Source organism: Wasmannia auropunctata, unplaced genomic scaffold (genome assembly GCF_000956235.1).
Source record: "Wasmannia auropunctata unplaced genomic scaffold, wasmannia.A_1.0 LD336101.1, whole genome shotgun sequence".
Classification (NCBI taxonomy): domain Eukaryota; kingdom Metazoa; phylum Arthropoda; class Insecta; order Hymenoptera; family Formicidae; genus Wasmannia; species Wasmannia auropunctata.
Genome location: NW_012026789.1, coordinates 3,701,571 through 3,717,661, shown reverse-complemented (window position 1 = coordinate 3,717,661; position 16,091 = coordinate 3,701,571). Strand labels below are relative to the sequence as shown.

The 16,091-nt window shown below is 38.1% G+C and overlaps 1 long non-coding RNA gene across 1 annotated transcript; it reads left to right on the top strand.

The window, feature by feature from the left end:
- Positions 1 to 13,979: 13,979 nt before the first annotated feature.
- On the top strand, positions 13,980 to 15,664 carry LOC105459606. The gene is made up of 2 exons (XR_975703.1): positions 13,980 to 14,245; positions 14,796 to 15,664. It is a non-coding gene; the product is annotated as an uncharacterized LOC105459606 (long non-coding RNA).
- The last annotated feature ends 427 nt before the right edge of the window (positions 15,665 to 16,091 follow it).

Here is a 16,091-nt window from a genome sequence, read left to right as displayed (position 1 = left end):
TTTGTCATCTTAATAAGTTTGGTGATTAATATTTTCTATTCTCTTTGCTAGTTATTATATTTCAAATATTGTTCCGTGCAATAATATATTATAGAAAATTAAATCAGCGCGAATTCAGTGACAAGAAATCATATCTCCTCGAGGCGCAATTACACGATCACTTGGCTTTTTATTGCGCGACAGAACGGAAGAGATGGTCGTCGAGCGTGTAGCAGCTGTCGACGCGACGAAATAATCGTAATAGAATTGTCAAAATGTAGTCGCGCGTTGTTTTATGAGTGTGAATCGATGTGAATCGCGCCGGAGATGGGGGAGGACTTCTTTAGCGAGAGGCGCAACGGATCCGTGGAGAATCGTTTCCCCGGAGAATTACCGGGGTATTATATCGAACTGCCAAAGAGAGAGAGCGAGAGAGAGAGAGAGAGAAAGAGAGAGGACGGCGGGATAGGGGTCTGGTGCAAATGGAGTAGCCTGGCGGAATATGCTAGTGTCACGAGGATGCTTACTAATACCTCGGATTATACAGATATCTCGACGGTATATCTTATTCGCGCGATCGCTACGTTATACGTACGTACATACGTACGTACGTGTCTTTGGGAAAATTACCATATCGCGATAAAAGTTAAGCGCGAGGGAGTTATCGTTATTTCTAGCATAAAAGAATTGTGGAATACGCGTTATAGGTACCGGTTACAGATACCAAGCAACACGCCGTACGAATTTATATAAAATCTGTACCAGCTGTACTAGGAGGATCCTTGTGCTGCTGCGTCTCGGGGTATATTTATAAGTCATAAAATCAAAAATATTAGTTCATGACTTTCAGTAAATTTTATTTGGTATGTACGCGATATCTCAAAACTATATCCATACTTCTTCCATTGGTAAATTTTTATAAATTTAGGGAATTTAGGAAATTAACTTCTACTTTACTAACGGATACAAATAGCAGCTGTCTAAAATGTTGAAACAAAGAGGAAAACTGAAATTTTACATGATAAAATGAAATATTTGGGATTCGAAATGCTGATTTGTTTATGATCAAAGAGTGATCGGCTATTCCTTATGTTATACGTACGTTTTACTCAAGATTGGTCTTAAAAGATGGGATAGGGAGGCACACACTGCGCTTTATGTTACGCGGCCTAAGAGGCGCCTCTTTTCACGATTCAATCGGATCGGCCGATTTGCTCGGACGACGAATATACATCACACCGTGTAGTGCGATGCTGGGGACAGAGAGAGGTTGGATTGTAGACGGTAGATGGGGTTACAGGGTTGCCAGATCGCGTAATGAAATATGCGTGACGAGAGGTCCCACGAGCCCCGGACTCGCTCTACTATTACTCAGTTCAGCTCAGCCCGGCGCGGTTCAGTTCTCCTCACGAAGGGTGGCACGTTATATTATTCAATTATGTCATTCGAGTTATACGCACGAGCCCGCGAAGGTGCGACGGGGACAGAGGGCAAATAGATCGAACGAACCGGAGGGGGGGGGGAGGGAAAAGACAGGAAGACGGCGCGTCCCCTTCTCTTCCTTCTACGAGCTGGCAACGCCGTATTTGTGAGTAAGTGTGGCTCTGTCTCCTGCTTTAAGGGCGCAGCCATTATGAAATTGTAGTTACTCGATTAATTTCACCCCGGGCGCGAATTATCATAAGATAATAGGCTCTCCCCCAAGTTCGTTCGTTCGCGCGCGGGGCCAAGTTAGCGGTTCAATGAAATGTTTTATTGCCAATTACGGTGCGCCATTGGCGTTCTACGCTGAAAGCACTTTGCTAATTATTCCGCATGGACAAGCCTTCCTTTAACTTATGTAAAAGATTTTAATTGCAATTAAAACGAGTGCCCCGGCGAGTTCTGAAGTCCCGATTATGTACGGAGCTATGAAATTGCATATAATTATATAAATGCGCGCGCCGCGAGTATCCTGCACTTAGTTTCGATATTATTAAAATTGTTAATGTGTAAAAATGTTAAAACTATCTGGAGAGAACTTGTTATAAGATCTTGTTATAAAATCCACTAAGACAACTTGTACAACAGAAATTAATATTATTCCTTCACATGAAAGAAATTTCGCTATGGGGTCACGCGAATACTTTAAAATGAGGTGCGATCGGGCGAGAAAAGACGAGGCGACCGAGGGCAAAGATAATAAATCAGCGCGCAAGATTTCCCGTGCCGATGACAAACACAATAAGTCCCAATTTCGGTCATTTATATACGCTACGCCCGGGATAATATGACGGAGGATCCTTTGTGCACACACGAGGGGTACCACGCCGGGAGTACGGCGGACGCACACGAGTGACGTCACTTACAAGGACATAAATCAAAGCGGACGGACGAAAGTCCCGGATACGGCAGTGATGTTCCCCGGGGAAACCGTCTAGCTCGAAGTCCTCTTTTGACTCATTCAAGGCGAATTCGTGCACGCTCCCATCCGACGTGCGCCAATTTCAAACGTACGTACGTACGTACGTACGGCAGTACGTATGTACGAGTGCAAACCGCGCGGCGTGTTATGTGCGGACAAAGTTTCGGGGGACTGTCGGTTATTTCGCGATAAATTTCTCGCCAACTCGACGCAGGCGAGAGAATCCCCGTCGTAACGATATCGCGTTGCAACGGCCGCTCCGGTATAAATGTCGCGGTATTATTATACGCCGTGAAAAACTTTGTGATAAGCGTACGAATTTAACCAAACGTCAAATAAAATTGGCAGGGGCTGTAATAGTAGAGCGTTCCGATTAGCTGGCACGAATCACAACTGTATTCGTTCTCCCCAATGCGACGGCCACGCGTTGCTACGTTTCCGGTGAAGACGCGGATATTATGATGCTGGGCTCTACTGGCTGTTTCCGGATAACGTCAACTTCTGGATCATTGACTCTACCAATCGTTTTTCACCCTGAGCTTGGCTCGACGTTCCAACCGTTTACGCGATCTTTATTTAGCTCTCTTTAGAAATACGCAACTTTGCAGCAAAACGAAAATTAGATAAATTTAAACGTATTTTTTTAATTAAATAAATAATTAATAATATATATATATATATGTATATATATATATATAATTAGTTTCTTATTATTGATTATTAGTTTATTATTATTAGTTTTTATTATTAGTTTCTTATTATTGATTAAAAAAATATGTTTAAATTTATCTAATTTTTATGTAATATGTATATATGTATATGTATATATACGTGTGTGTGAGATTAATATTATGCTAAATTCATTTAATGCCAAATTAACAAAAGTGAAATATTTTTATATAACAACAACGGAATATTTCGCATTTTTTTATTGGCGCTTTTATATTAACGCACGCGCTCACATCATTTTGCATAATTTATACGAAATAATAGGCACGTTATTCATCTGTCTTGTTATCGGATCTACCTCGCCGGCCTTTATCAAGCCACGCGTTCAGGAAACGAAATGGTTTGTTATGAAGATGCAGACGCGGTTATCATCAGAACGATCGCCCGACGAGGTGGGGATTAGCCTTTAAGTGAATCGTCAAATCGTTTCTGCCGCCCTTGGACTCGGTGCATGAACACATGTATCGCATGCTGTGCAAACAGATCGCGGGCGCGCGCGCACACCCTCTCTTCTCTCGCTCTCGGTAGCGTAAGCTGCATCTCCTTCTTTTCCCTGTGGGACCCCTTTTTATTTTCGCTCCCTTTCACTCCCCCGCGTGCTTTTTGTCGCTTCGATCTCTCTTTCCGATTCGTCGTCGTTTCACCTTCGTCACTTGTCCATGGGGGAGGGGAATAGGACCGTCGCGCTCTGTTTATCCAGCTGCCGTATTTAAATGTCGCTCTAACGCGCCGTAAAATTATATGCAAAAATCCCCATAAAATATGTAAGTCCCCCTCTAATGCACCGGGAAATTGTCGCGTTATATCGTCGCGCCTACGGGATTGTTACATCGCCTGACGTTTTCATCTCCCACCGTCGGTCGCTGGTAGCGAAAAAGGGTGTGTGGGTCCCGCTTGAAATTTAATGCGTCATCTTTCTTCATCCTGTTGTCTATTACCTTCTTTATTTTTTATCACACTTTGTGATTATATACCTCTTTTTTTTTGTATCACGAATAATTTCATTTTTTCTCAAAATAAGAAAATAAAAATTTTGATTATAAATATATTCTGATTTATAACTTATTTTTTTCGCAGATTTTATCACTTTACAATTGTTGTACAATAACGCGTATAAATATTTGACAAATTAATATCGCAGTGCAAAAAACATATTGATAGATAAGCAATGAAAAATGATAAAAATCAATTTAAGGTAAGAAAGTGGGTAACTCACCTATAGTAGCTAGTAAGCTGAATGGGATGCAAAGCAATTTGTTGGCAGCAGCTAACAGGTTGTCAGGTGTCGATGGGGGGCCTAATGTCAGCGGGGGTTCCGCTGCCTAGCGCGCAGTAAGACCAGCGGCGCTTATTCGTCGGCCCCCTGTAACTCTACGTGTTATCCTTTTTTCGCTCCTCCGTTTTACTCTGTTTCGTTTCTCATTTCAAATCAAAGACGCATTAGTAGCTTTTACCTTCTTCCGCTTTGTGTAAAGAATGCTTTATCGCAATTTCCTGTATATTTATAAGTATCGTACTTATATTATGCATTCGTTTACACTTCAAAAGTAGACAGATGCGTAGTACGAGTAGATATATGACTAATAAATTGAAGGAAACATTGTTTTTCAAGCTCGATGTGTGTGATTATGTAAATATGTAAATATCAAAAAGGGAATAATAATGTACTGCATTAAGAGGAAAAATAATACACCCGCGCAACCGTACGAGAGAAGTGGATTGAACGTATCCATGTCGATGACGTCCGGTTCTTTTAATTCCATTGTAATTTCAATATATATATAAGAACGATGTTACACACATGACATATTTATCACCAAACACCGGATACAGATCAATATTCATAAGGTAGTTCGGTACGAGTCGCGTCACGCTCATTGACTATGGCGGCCCGGTATTATTATTTTAATCAGTTCGTATAATGTCTCTGCAAATTACATAGTGGATTGGATTTAATGACCGGAAGAACTAACGCGGTGTGTCAGCAACGGATGAGAAATCACTATGAAACCGAAAAAAGATCTTCTTATATACATATAACCTTTATATCGTGCAATGCATAATTCTAGGGTAGATGTATTTTTAATCGATCATACTTCAGTAGATTAGCCTGGGACATTCTGTACATTCATTACTATGCAATTACACATTCTGTCGTATTTTATTAAAATGAATGGCGTTTCGCACTTAAAATTTCCGTGTTAAACACGTGGAGAAAAGAGCGAATGATCGTTACATTTAATGCGATTAAATGTAAAGATTTGTGAGGCTCTTTTTTTGCAGTAATTGACGTAATAGACTAATAGTGTCAATGAAACGCTGTCATTTTTCACGATTTAAGTTAATGTAAGCCTCGAACGTCTCGGCGAGGATTTATACTCTTATCAACTTTCACACACAAAAGCGGCGTTTAATTATCGACATATCACTGTCCGACTTAAGGCGACGCCGGGAATACCAACGCGAAACGAGGATCCCCCCTTGTTATTGATTGTTTCCTTGTTTATTGTATATATTAGATTTAATTCGAAGTTCCGGTAGATCAAGTCAGAGGGGAGGTCGGGATGTAGTGGTGTGCGTTGGCGAGGCTGCAATAACTGTCAAACGGTTTCCTCGTTTTTAAATCCCTCTTGTAAAGTAAAATGAGACAAGCTCAGCGGCTTCTGTCTCTCTCTTTTTCCCTCCCTTTCCCTCTTTCTCTCTCTCCCTCTCTGCCGTTTCTCCGTCTCTCTCTTTCTCTCTCTATTTCTCCATCCTTCGTTCCGCGAAGGTCGGTAAAGCCAATCCCGTGCTGAGGGTTGCACAGCGTAGAATCATGGTGTACGAGGGTAAGCGAGCGGGGAGCAGGAGGGAGTCATCCACCCCGATTCTCTCCCGGCGTTCTCTATCTCTGATAACTCACGTCAATACAACGCTACAACCTTCCAAGAGCCGGAGGTGCTCTCTCTCCTGAAGATTTACCGTTTGACAGTTTTATTGGCCGATGTCGATTGGATTTCGAAATCATGTCGTATCTCGCGATCTCCGAGCGATGCGGATTCTTCCGCTGGAATTAATATCAAATTTATTGGGACTCCTTGCTCTCATATGCTTCATAAAGAAAAGAGAAATATAAAGAATTATAAGTTTACGATATATAAAATTAAGAAAGCATCTTCTAAATTACGTATATTCTCAAACGATACACGGAGAGAAATTTTTTTAAAATTTACCCTGAAAATCATGTTAATTGTGGGACAATATAGTATTTAGGCAAATTTTACTATGCACTACAATAAATTTTACTGTAAAATACTTATTGTAGTGCACAGTAAAATTTGACTAAATACTATATTGTCCCACAATTAACATGATTTGCAGAGTAAATTAAAAAAAAAATGTCTCTTCGTGTAAGTATTACTTTTAATAATTATTTAAAAAAGAAATAAAGAATTTGGTTACGCACTGTTTCTGAGGGTCTCTAAACCTGTCTCGCATGTTTCATAATGTGTGTTCGTGCAATAACACATTTGTCAGTATACTTTCACTAAACCTTTATACGTTTACTAGGTTTTCAATAATTTTTTGGGCATCCCTCCAATTAACGACGTGAGCATACAATGAATGTGCAGAGACACGCAGATGTGTATCCGCAAAAGGAAAGCATATATCGTTCCCTCGCTTCTCAAAGACGTATGATATTTTTGTCTCGCTAATGATTATTCGGTTTTGGACGATTATTAGCGTACTTTAATCTCCAAATTGTCTTATTGTAATGATTCGATTTGTGATTACGAATACACCGAACGACAAGTAATCGACATATGTGTACGAAGTACACACATACACGTGTAATTCGCGTGTATATATTCGTGCAGTCGTGGCACACATATATACGTATACAGACTTATTTAATAATTTATATTATGCGCATGCACATAAATCGATGGATCGGTAAAGAAAGCCATGATATATGGGCTAATTTGACGTGTCGCGAGGCTACCGATCGTACCGTCCATGTACGGCCGAATGACCGACTGTAAATTACTGGCACGTCGGCGTAAAAACATCGAGAGCCCTGACTCCCTTGACGGACGTGAACGTTCATCGTCGTCGAAGCCTCATCGACGCTCGAATTCCCATTAGCTCCCGTTCAATATAAACGTTGAATCGCCTTGTCGAATCATACATATACTCTTCCGGTGTTTCGTGAGTCCGAGAATCTTACCTATCTTCGCAAAATTTTACGTATCGCAATTTACCTCAAATGCACAAACATTGCTAGCAGGAAATTGAATAGATATGAATATAGAGAGGTATATATAGATGGATTATGAATAAAAAGTAATATAATTTTTCCATTAATATAAAATTATTTTATTATAATATTAAGAAAATTAAATTCAAATCTGTGGAATCTACGCTGCGAACTTGTACGTTTAATTAAAATAATGGCACTATTGGTTGTTTAAATTAATCGCACAATTATTTATTCTGATAAAAAAATATCAAAATTAATATTATTTATTAGCAGATAAATATATATTGTCTCTCATATGTTTTCGAAGATGTATATTATGGGCTACACGTTCTCTCTACCATAATAGTGTTTTTGCTCCTCCATCGGGTGGACCACCGCGGAGATGAAGTCGTCCTTTCTCGTTCAACCTAGCATCTCTTGTGCGCGCTTCTGATCTCGACAGCAGCGATTTGTTTAGTCTCTTTCGTGCAATTCTAACGCGCGTTTTCAGCAGAACTCAGGCCGTTGCAGAAAGAAATCGTGTGACGACGAGGATGTCATCAAAAAACCAAATCTGGAATCATCTGAATTATAAGAATTGCAATAAAATTGATACAGTAGCCAAATAAGAGATACCAAAATGTAAAAGTTTTACGTATAATTTGTTATTTGTAAATTTGTTATTACGAGAAATTTATATATCGAACTTCTCAGAATATTAATTTTAAATTTTATCTAATATATATAATATTAAATATTGAAATATTAAACTTAATATTATGCAGAATAGATATTGAAAAATATTTTAAAAAGATGTTATAATAATTGAAAATGAAAATCATATCAAATATTAAAATATATCTTGCATATAATAATAATTATTCACAAAAGCTATAAAGAAACTATATACCAAATATTCATAATTACTAATTTAGACAAGACGTTTGGTAGGATCATAACAGCCTTGCTATTTCATTGTTGTATATGCCGATTAATTCATAATTGAATTGCATACAACATTTTAGCAGTAAAGTTTATGTCACGCTCTAGATGGCGGCGCGATAAAAACTTTAGGGTCTCGTAGATTACGTCTTTCAACAATAAGCGCTCGCAAGGGCTCCCAGCTGTTCGAACACCCGAGCAGGAAAACGATGTGATTTCCACTTTGCCCGGCTTGAACGAGAAACGGCGAGACGCGAACTGAAAGAACCACCCACGGAGCGGCGGTAGAACGGGTGAGGATTTCTCTTGATCATTTCGATCGCGCCGGCTCGCCTTTATGTGCATATTATGTATTTATTATGGCTGCCTACCAGGAATCGCGCGACAAAACCACAGGAGCCTCGGGAACTCCTCCTTTTGCTCCTCCGCGGGGCTCTCTTTGGCGACCGTTCCACATAACGTCCGAGAATCCTGGGGTCCCGGGTAGGGGGCTCATTAATTGACACCGTGATACTTGCCCCGCCGGTCTTGGTGGTCCGCTTGCTTTTAACGATACACGCCAATCCCATCGATTTCGATCGTTGTCGTCGATGATCGCGATCGCTTGTCTAACAGAAGGAAATGAAAAACTCTCACGCGATTTATCAAGATGATAATGAAGCGACAGTAATTTCGAAGTTCAATTATGCATTACGCGTTGAACTTCGTGTTTGATAATAAACATCGTTAACAATAATTACTAAACGTTTTATACATTTCAAATGCGTTAATGCATTCGTGTTATAACTACACTATTATAGACTTTGCAAATATAAAATTTTTATATGTTTATATTTTTTTTTATTTAAAATTATACTTCAACAATTTAAATTTTTGTTTTCTCTATTTCATATTTCTAGTATTGTTTTTACCAAGTAATGTTCTCATATTGCTAATCCAATTATAATTCAAAGAAAATATTTTTTTGGATTTTTACTCGTCGCCTTGTAAAAGTTTCCAGTTAAGTTCCTGCTTATATGCTTTGTTACGTTAACACGCGGCTCACGTACTTGTTATATCTTCAATTTTGTAGGCACAGGCAAACAGCTGGCACATATAAGAATGTTCGGATTGATTTTTTGAATTTTTATTGTCACGTACTTGTCTTTCTCCACAAAATTCGACTTGTCTGCGCATCACGTACGGTCTAAAGTTCGAATCATGCGTTTTCTGGGACTACCGTTCATTTATAGGGCAATCTGTAAGCCACAGGCGGACACGTTGACGAATGCTTCGTGACACTATAGAACTGGGCCGGTACTCATAACGCATTTACATTCCTTTCAATGTCGCGCCACGTTCAGTAGAGGCCACCTCGCGAATTGATATTCCTCACTCGAGTTCTTCGATTTATCGGCCGCCCCTATAACAGCCATAAGTCTCATGTACAGAATAGTAGAGCAGATGTCGAACTTGGCTAAGCATCTGTCTCGATTAACGAAGCGTTATCACACTTAATATCGAAAATATCGAAAAATTTTAAACCTTTTGTTTAAGATTTATAAATGGTTATAATGATTATAGATGGTTTTTCTCTCTCTATTTTTTTTTTAAGTCATTATTACAGCAATTTAATATTTTTATGTTAGCTCAAAATATCAGTGTTAGAACCACTAACGTGTATATACATATCAATGTACTAAAATTTGGATTATATATAATATTATAATTATATTTCTTATCATTATTATAAAGTTTCAGTTTCTCAACTCGTGATCATAATTATCTTATTTAAAGTAATAGATGTTATTCGCAAATAACATCTATTAGCTCTTTTTATAATACAAAATTGAATATTTTTATTATGTAAAGCATGTACTGTCAAAGAACACGGACATTAAATTTTCGTTGGATCTCGGAAAGAAAGTTTCCATAATTTTGTCAAAGAGATGAAAAAAACTTGACTACCACTGTAACGCGCTGGATGACGCAGAGTGCGTAAGTATTCAAGATCGATCGGGACTCGACCTGGTTCGTGAAAGAATAAAAGCGTGTGTATCAGCGATTACGCTTATTATTCCGCGCGTATCCGTAGTAATAATAAATTATAATTCTCTTTTGAAATAGAGGCGGACGGCATGTAGATACCTCACGCGGGCAAGTGCGGCCCCATATTTACGATTATAATGTCCGCATAGCATTATTTCGATCTGGGAAACGCGAACATGACGGAATGCCGAAGAGGTCTCTATCATGCCGTCGCATAATAATACTTACAAGCTCGTCAGTATGATGATATTTGTACATACGGCCGGATTGTGAATTGCTATTCGGATCAGATATGAATATGATTATAGCGCGTGCATAATGCGAATGGCGGGGCACGGGAGAGGGTTTCCGCGGCAAACTCGACGATGAAGATATAAAATGACGTTGCTGGCTGTTTCCGTCGGAATTCTTGGCTTTTAATGCCGAATGCCGGGAATAAAATCGGCTCTTTACGATTATTACTTTTCGCGTATATTTGCGTTCATTACATTACAATATTATGATCATTACGGTAATACGAGAGAGGTGTTCCCCTGTACGTGCGGGACAGTTAAACTTTGCACTAGAACGAACGTGCTGACAACATAATGTTTCATAAATTTTAAATTTTCATGAAATGGGAAAAATAATTAATTTCCAAATTATAATGCAGAATAGATATTGTAAGAAAGAATAAACACTTTTTCTAAAATATTTTTCTTTCAGCAAATAGTAAAAGAGACTTTGAATTTTTAAATAATATAATTTGCGCTGCTTCGAAGAATGGAACTAAGCTTCCACGGCAACCGCAAGATTGCGTTATAAGTAGCCTTGTTTGCCGTCTAATTGTTATTTCCGAAGAAACGTACGATGCATTAGAACATGATCACGTATGTGATACGTCACTTTGGTGCGTGGTGTTCCGCATCGTGCGTGGGAACTGTCCAGGTCACGCGTCTACGCACCGCGTGCGGAATTATTAAGTGGCCTGAGGAAACATTAGTTTGCTTCGAACGATAGTACCCACGCAGAATTGCAAGATCTATGATTTTCGAGTACGAACTACCGTATATGCGGTAACTCGCAAACTGGATAATTACGGAAAGAGAGAGAATTACTCAAGTCTGAGGAAAAAAAGACAGTCGAGTTTTTCGGAAAATGCATTCGAAAAAGTCCTACGCTTTAAATAGTTTCTATATAGCAAGTAGCAGCTCTAGGACAAAATAAAATATTCACAGAGAAAGTTGCAACACGCAGTAAAAGTTCAGGGGGGCGGGGGGGGGGAACTGTGGAAAGCTGCAAATGTCCGAGATTGTAAAACCCTCACGGCTTTCTTCATCTTGCATAACTTCATGATTAACTTATTACGTGGTCTCGGGATGATCCTGGTATGCATGGAATTTTGTTGGGTTATATATCTTCGCTTACGCGTCTTAATGAGTAGCACAAGCTTATTTCTCCAACTATATAATTCTATGTAATTTTCTCGATTTATATAATACAAATCGTTATAAATAATAGATTGACTAAAATTCCACTGATATTTCTATTATTTATCAGTTTTTGATTGATCATCAGTTAATTGATTCTATAGACACAAAATGAATTATCGCACGAGTCTATCTCTTATATCGCGATTAAACAATTTAATAGATATGAGATTTTATTTTATAATATAACTATACCTATTTATATATTTAATATATATATATATATATGTATATATATGAAATCTATTATAAACAAACATAGTGTTAGAATCGAAAATTTTAGCACATTTTGAGTTAATTTTAAGAAGAAGCCGGAGTTAAATTACAATTGCGACACAGTGATTTTTAGAGATTGATATTTCTTATCTCGTCATGCTTAAAATATTTGTTGCAAGAATAATCTTTTTGTTATGTCAGTACACTCAGGCGATACATCAGCGAACGTTTCGAATGATTTCGATAGCGTCGTATCAGATTATGATTGTTGTCCGGACGATCATACAGATCTCCCAGTCGTTAAGATTAAGTTTATTCTTGAGTCCTGAGGGATCGTTTCCTGGCATCACCGTCAACTCGGACGAAGAGGGCGGTGCGCGGGAATTTTACACATAAATCTGGTCTACGTACGGGAGCGACTTCTCATGGGAGTTAGACCAGGATAGGATGGGAAAGGACTCGTGGAACTCTTCTCTTTAAAAGACCGTCGAGAATGTGAGAACCGACCGTCGTCCTTTTTAGTTTGCAAGGGAGCTTTACCTCTTTCTTACGCGTGATTCTCTGAATTGAAACGATAGTAGATGAATTATATGAATATATCGTACGTTACGTTCATATCGTAATCACGTTTAAAAAAAATACGCTTGCATCGATTTGTTAATTATGTATTACAATGATAAATATTTATATTATACATTAGAATTATATATTTCATCGATTAATCTTTAATTTTGATTTGGGTCAAAATGCAATAATTTAATTTGTATTCTAATTTTATATTGTCTAATAATATATTGATATGTATTTACACACTAGTGAATCGGGCATGAATTGATATAAATTAATTTTCAACATTTACTTATATGTAAGTGTTACTTTGAAAGATATTTGAAAAAGAACAGTCGTTATTTTCGAGCTAACTTATTTTTGCACAAAATAAATTAGTTCCTATTAAATGTCCGTAATATAAAACGAGTACACTTAAGAAATTTTTGGTAAAATTAAATTGTAAACGAAGAAGATTCAAGTGTAAACTATTAAAATGCTATTTAGTAAATTCATCAATTTTAAATGCATTATATCGCGAAAGCACCTCGTTTATCAGCTCACGTCTCTTCGATTATAAGTCGCGTCTGATTGCCAAGACTATATTGACAATTTAGGGTAAACTTTAGCAATTCCCAAAGCGCCTTTTTTTGTACGAAATACGTAAAATCGTCGAAGAAGTCCTTAAACTCTCCGAGAGATGGCGGAGTATAGGCATTCCTCGCAGTTTCGCGAGATCCCGCAGGGATGACTGATCCGCGCAGTCATTTGGATTTAGCGAATTCACGGATTCGAGCTCGATACACTGCGGACACTCACATACACTTACACATTATATATATACATCTATATGCACGCACTTTGATAAGCGATCGTGCAATAAATAAGTGTAGAAAATTGAAAGCAAGATATAACGTAATTTAAGAATAAAGGAACGAGAATTAAATTCATATACTTGAGCATACAAATAGAACAGATAGCGAAAGCTAAAAATGATTTCTTAGTCATCCCATTTAATTGAGAAAAGATTTATGTCGCAAGAGCCGAATATATCTATTGTATTTCTATTCCAAATCATTTCTGTTAATTCGACTATTCACTTTAATTGCGTAATTTCTGATGAACGCAGAATATAAGCTTCTCAGAAGCCGGACTGATCAATTCTACGAAATAAAATTGATAAATTTATAAATGCATTGGTTAAAGAAAATCGATGAACTTATAAAATAATTATTTGCTCTAAAATTAACAATTTGAAATTGAAAAACTACAAAAAGTGAAGTTGATAAGTTTCTCGTATTATATACTAGCGCTGGTTAGGCTTAATCTTCGGGTAATTAAGCTTTTACTGCATATACCGTGATTGTACTCGACATTCAAATCGTTTCGCAATACGATTAAATCTAACAATCACTAATCGATCCATTGTCTTTTGTCTTTTTTAATTTTATTAATTTTCTTTTACCTAACGATAAATTTATAATCAGTGTTATTTTATGGACTTGCGTCGAGCAAGTTATCATTTATTGTGCAATGTAATTATCGCTTGTGTACTTCCTTGATATTATCCGCCGGAAGATGGGTCATCTTTTACGATTACACGGAATAAGGCAGCGAACAAGACCGGCGCTGATTTATGCATGCACGATAAATGACAGCGACGTAGTCAACATAGCGAACGACTTAAAATACGTGCTTTACTTGCTTATCTATGTAAGAAGTAACTTGTATCTTTACCTCTCTTTCTCCCTCGGTTCACGTACGTGCATTGACTCACACGTTCGTTCTCGGATCTTCCTATTCTGTTCGCGCACTCGTGCGCCAGACGAATTAGCCGGATTAATTGAAGCACTGAGAACGATACGGACCTAAGGCTAAAAAGTAAATTTTCGTACGTAGCAAGAAATAATTTTGAAGCCCCTATTAACGTTGTATTTTATGGTTGAGATTTTGACGAATCAATTGTTAGTTTTAATTGAAATGCCTGTGGCACGTTGACTAGACAGGCCGAGAGCGTGCCAGTTAGAACGAAGGAATTTCATCGTGATTCTGTAGTTGTGCGCAACCCAGTTCGTAATCACAATAAATGGGCAAAGAGCTCTTCGGTACACCTCTTTCGAGGTATAATACCGAAGGAATATTGAGTTATGATGTCACGGAGTAGGGTACAGGGGAAAGGGGGTGAGAATACGCCCTTATAAAAGCCCGTGGTAGTTACGCAGATGACGCGCTCTAATAATTATAGCTTTGTTGCACGGTACAGGGCAGAGCGACTGATCCGACGATGCGAGTTGAATGGCGGACGAGACAGCCTAACGATTATCGATAATCGCACCGACATGCGGCTCGCGAAACGGGGAAACACGAAATAATAGCACATCTATAGTTTTCCCAGACGCGCCTCGATACAAAACGAGAAGAAGGAAGCAAAGAAGGGAAAGAGGAGAAAAAAAATGGAATGTTTCCTCTCCGAAGCGAAGGCTCTGTGAATGACCAGATAAAAATAATACGGATCCACGAACGTTCTGCCAGGAGGAAATAGATGGAACGTAGGAAGGTATTTGGCACGATCAGCATGCATAAGATTTGGCAGACCATGGGATGAAATACGGGAGTAAGAAAGTAGAAATTCGAGATCGGTTCGCTAGAGGCTTCCTATACTTTCTTAATACATTTCGTAATGTGATTCTCCCATCATACTATTAATGTTTGAAACTTTTTTATTTAAGCTTTAACACACATTATATGTCCTCTCAGGATACGTCAGTGATCTAATATTACGAGAGACGTACGCGATTGTGTATACATATAGTTAAATTTTTAAAATATATATTTTGCTTTGGTGATACGTTTGGTTGAAAGATGATTAATATATAGCTTCATGTTTAGATATCTCAGTTTATTAAATATATATGTACTAGTAGATATCTGATAAATAGAGGTATATAATTATAGAGCAGTAATATATATTCGAAGTGCGAAAAAGAAGAAGGTGAACTAAGTTATGAAAAGCATTAAATTTTATATAAGCTTGTATATTTCTCTAACATTGTTTGAGAAAATATCGTAATCGTTATGCAAAATGTAAATTTTTTAATAGAAATTTGATTAAAGAATTATATAAAGAAAAAATACGATAGTCGTTGGGCTTTTTACCCGACGAGCCAAAATGACGGTTAAAAAAGCCCGTGGTACGCGCGACGTCGTCTCGTAAATTCTGTCCATGTTTGGTTTGGTCCGAAAGCTGCGAAAAACGGGTAGGCTTCTCGCGGCATATATCGCGAGCTCCGATTGGCTAATTGGGAAACCCAATAGTTCTAAATTAATCGGTATCATTAATAGCACACGCAGGGACAGACCCGAAAAGAGAGAGGGTGCCAGCTAGAAAGAGTAAGGGATCGAAGCCCGAGAGAAGAAACATTTAAAAAGTCGACCCGGCATACCGGCAGCCAGCCGCGCAGCTCTCTCTTTTTCTCTCTCCCTCTCTTTCTCTCTCTCTCTCTTACTTCGTCTGCCAGCTAAATTTATCCTAAACGATGGATGAACAATGGTTACATAA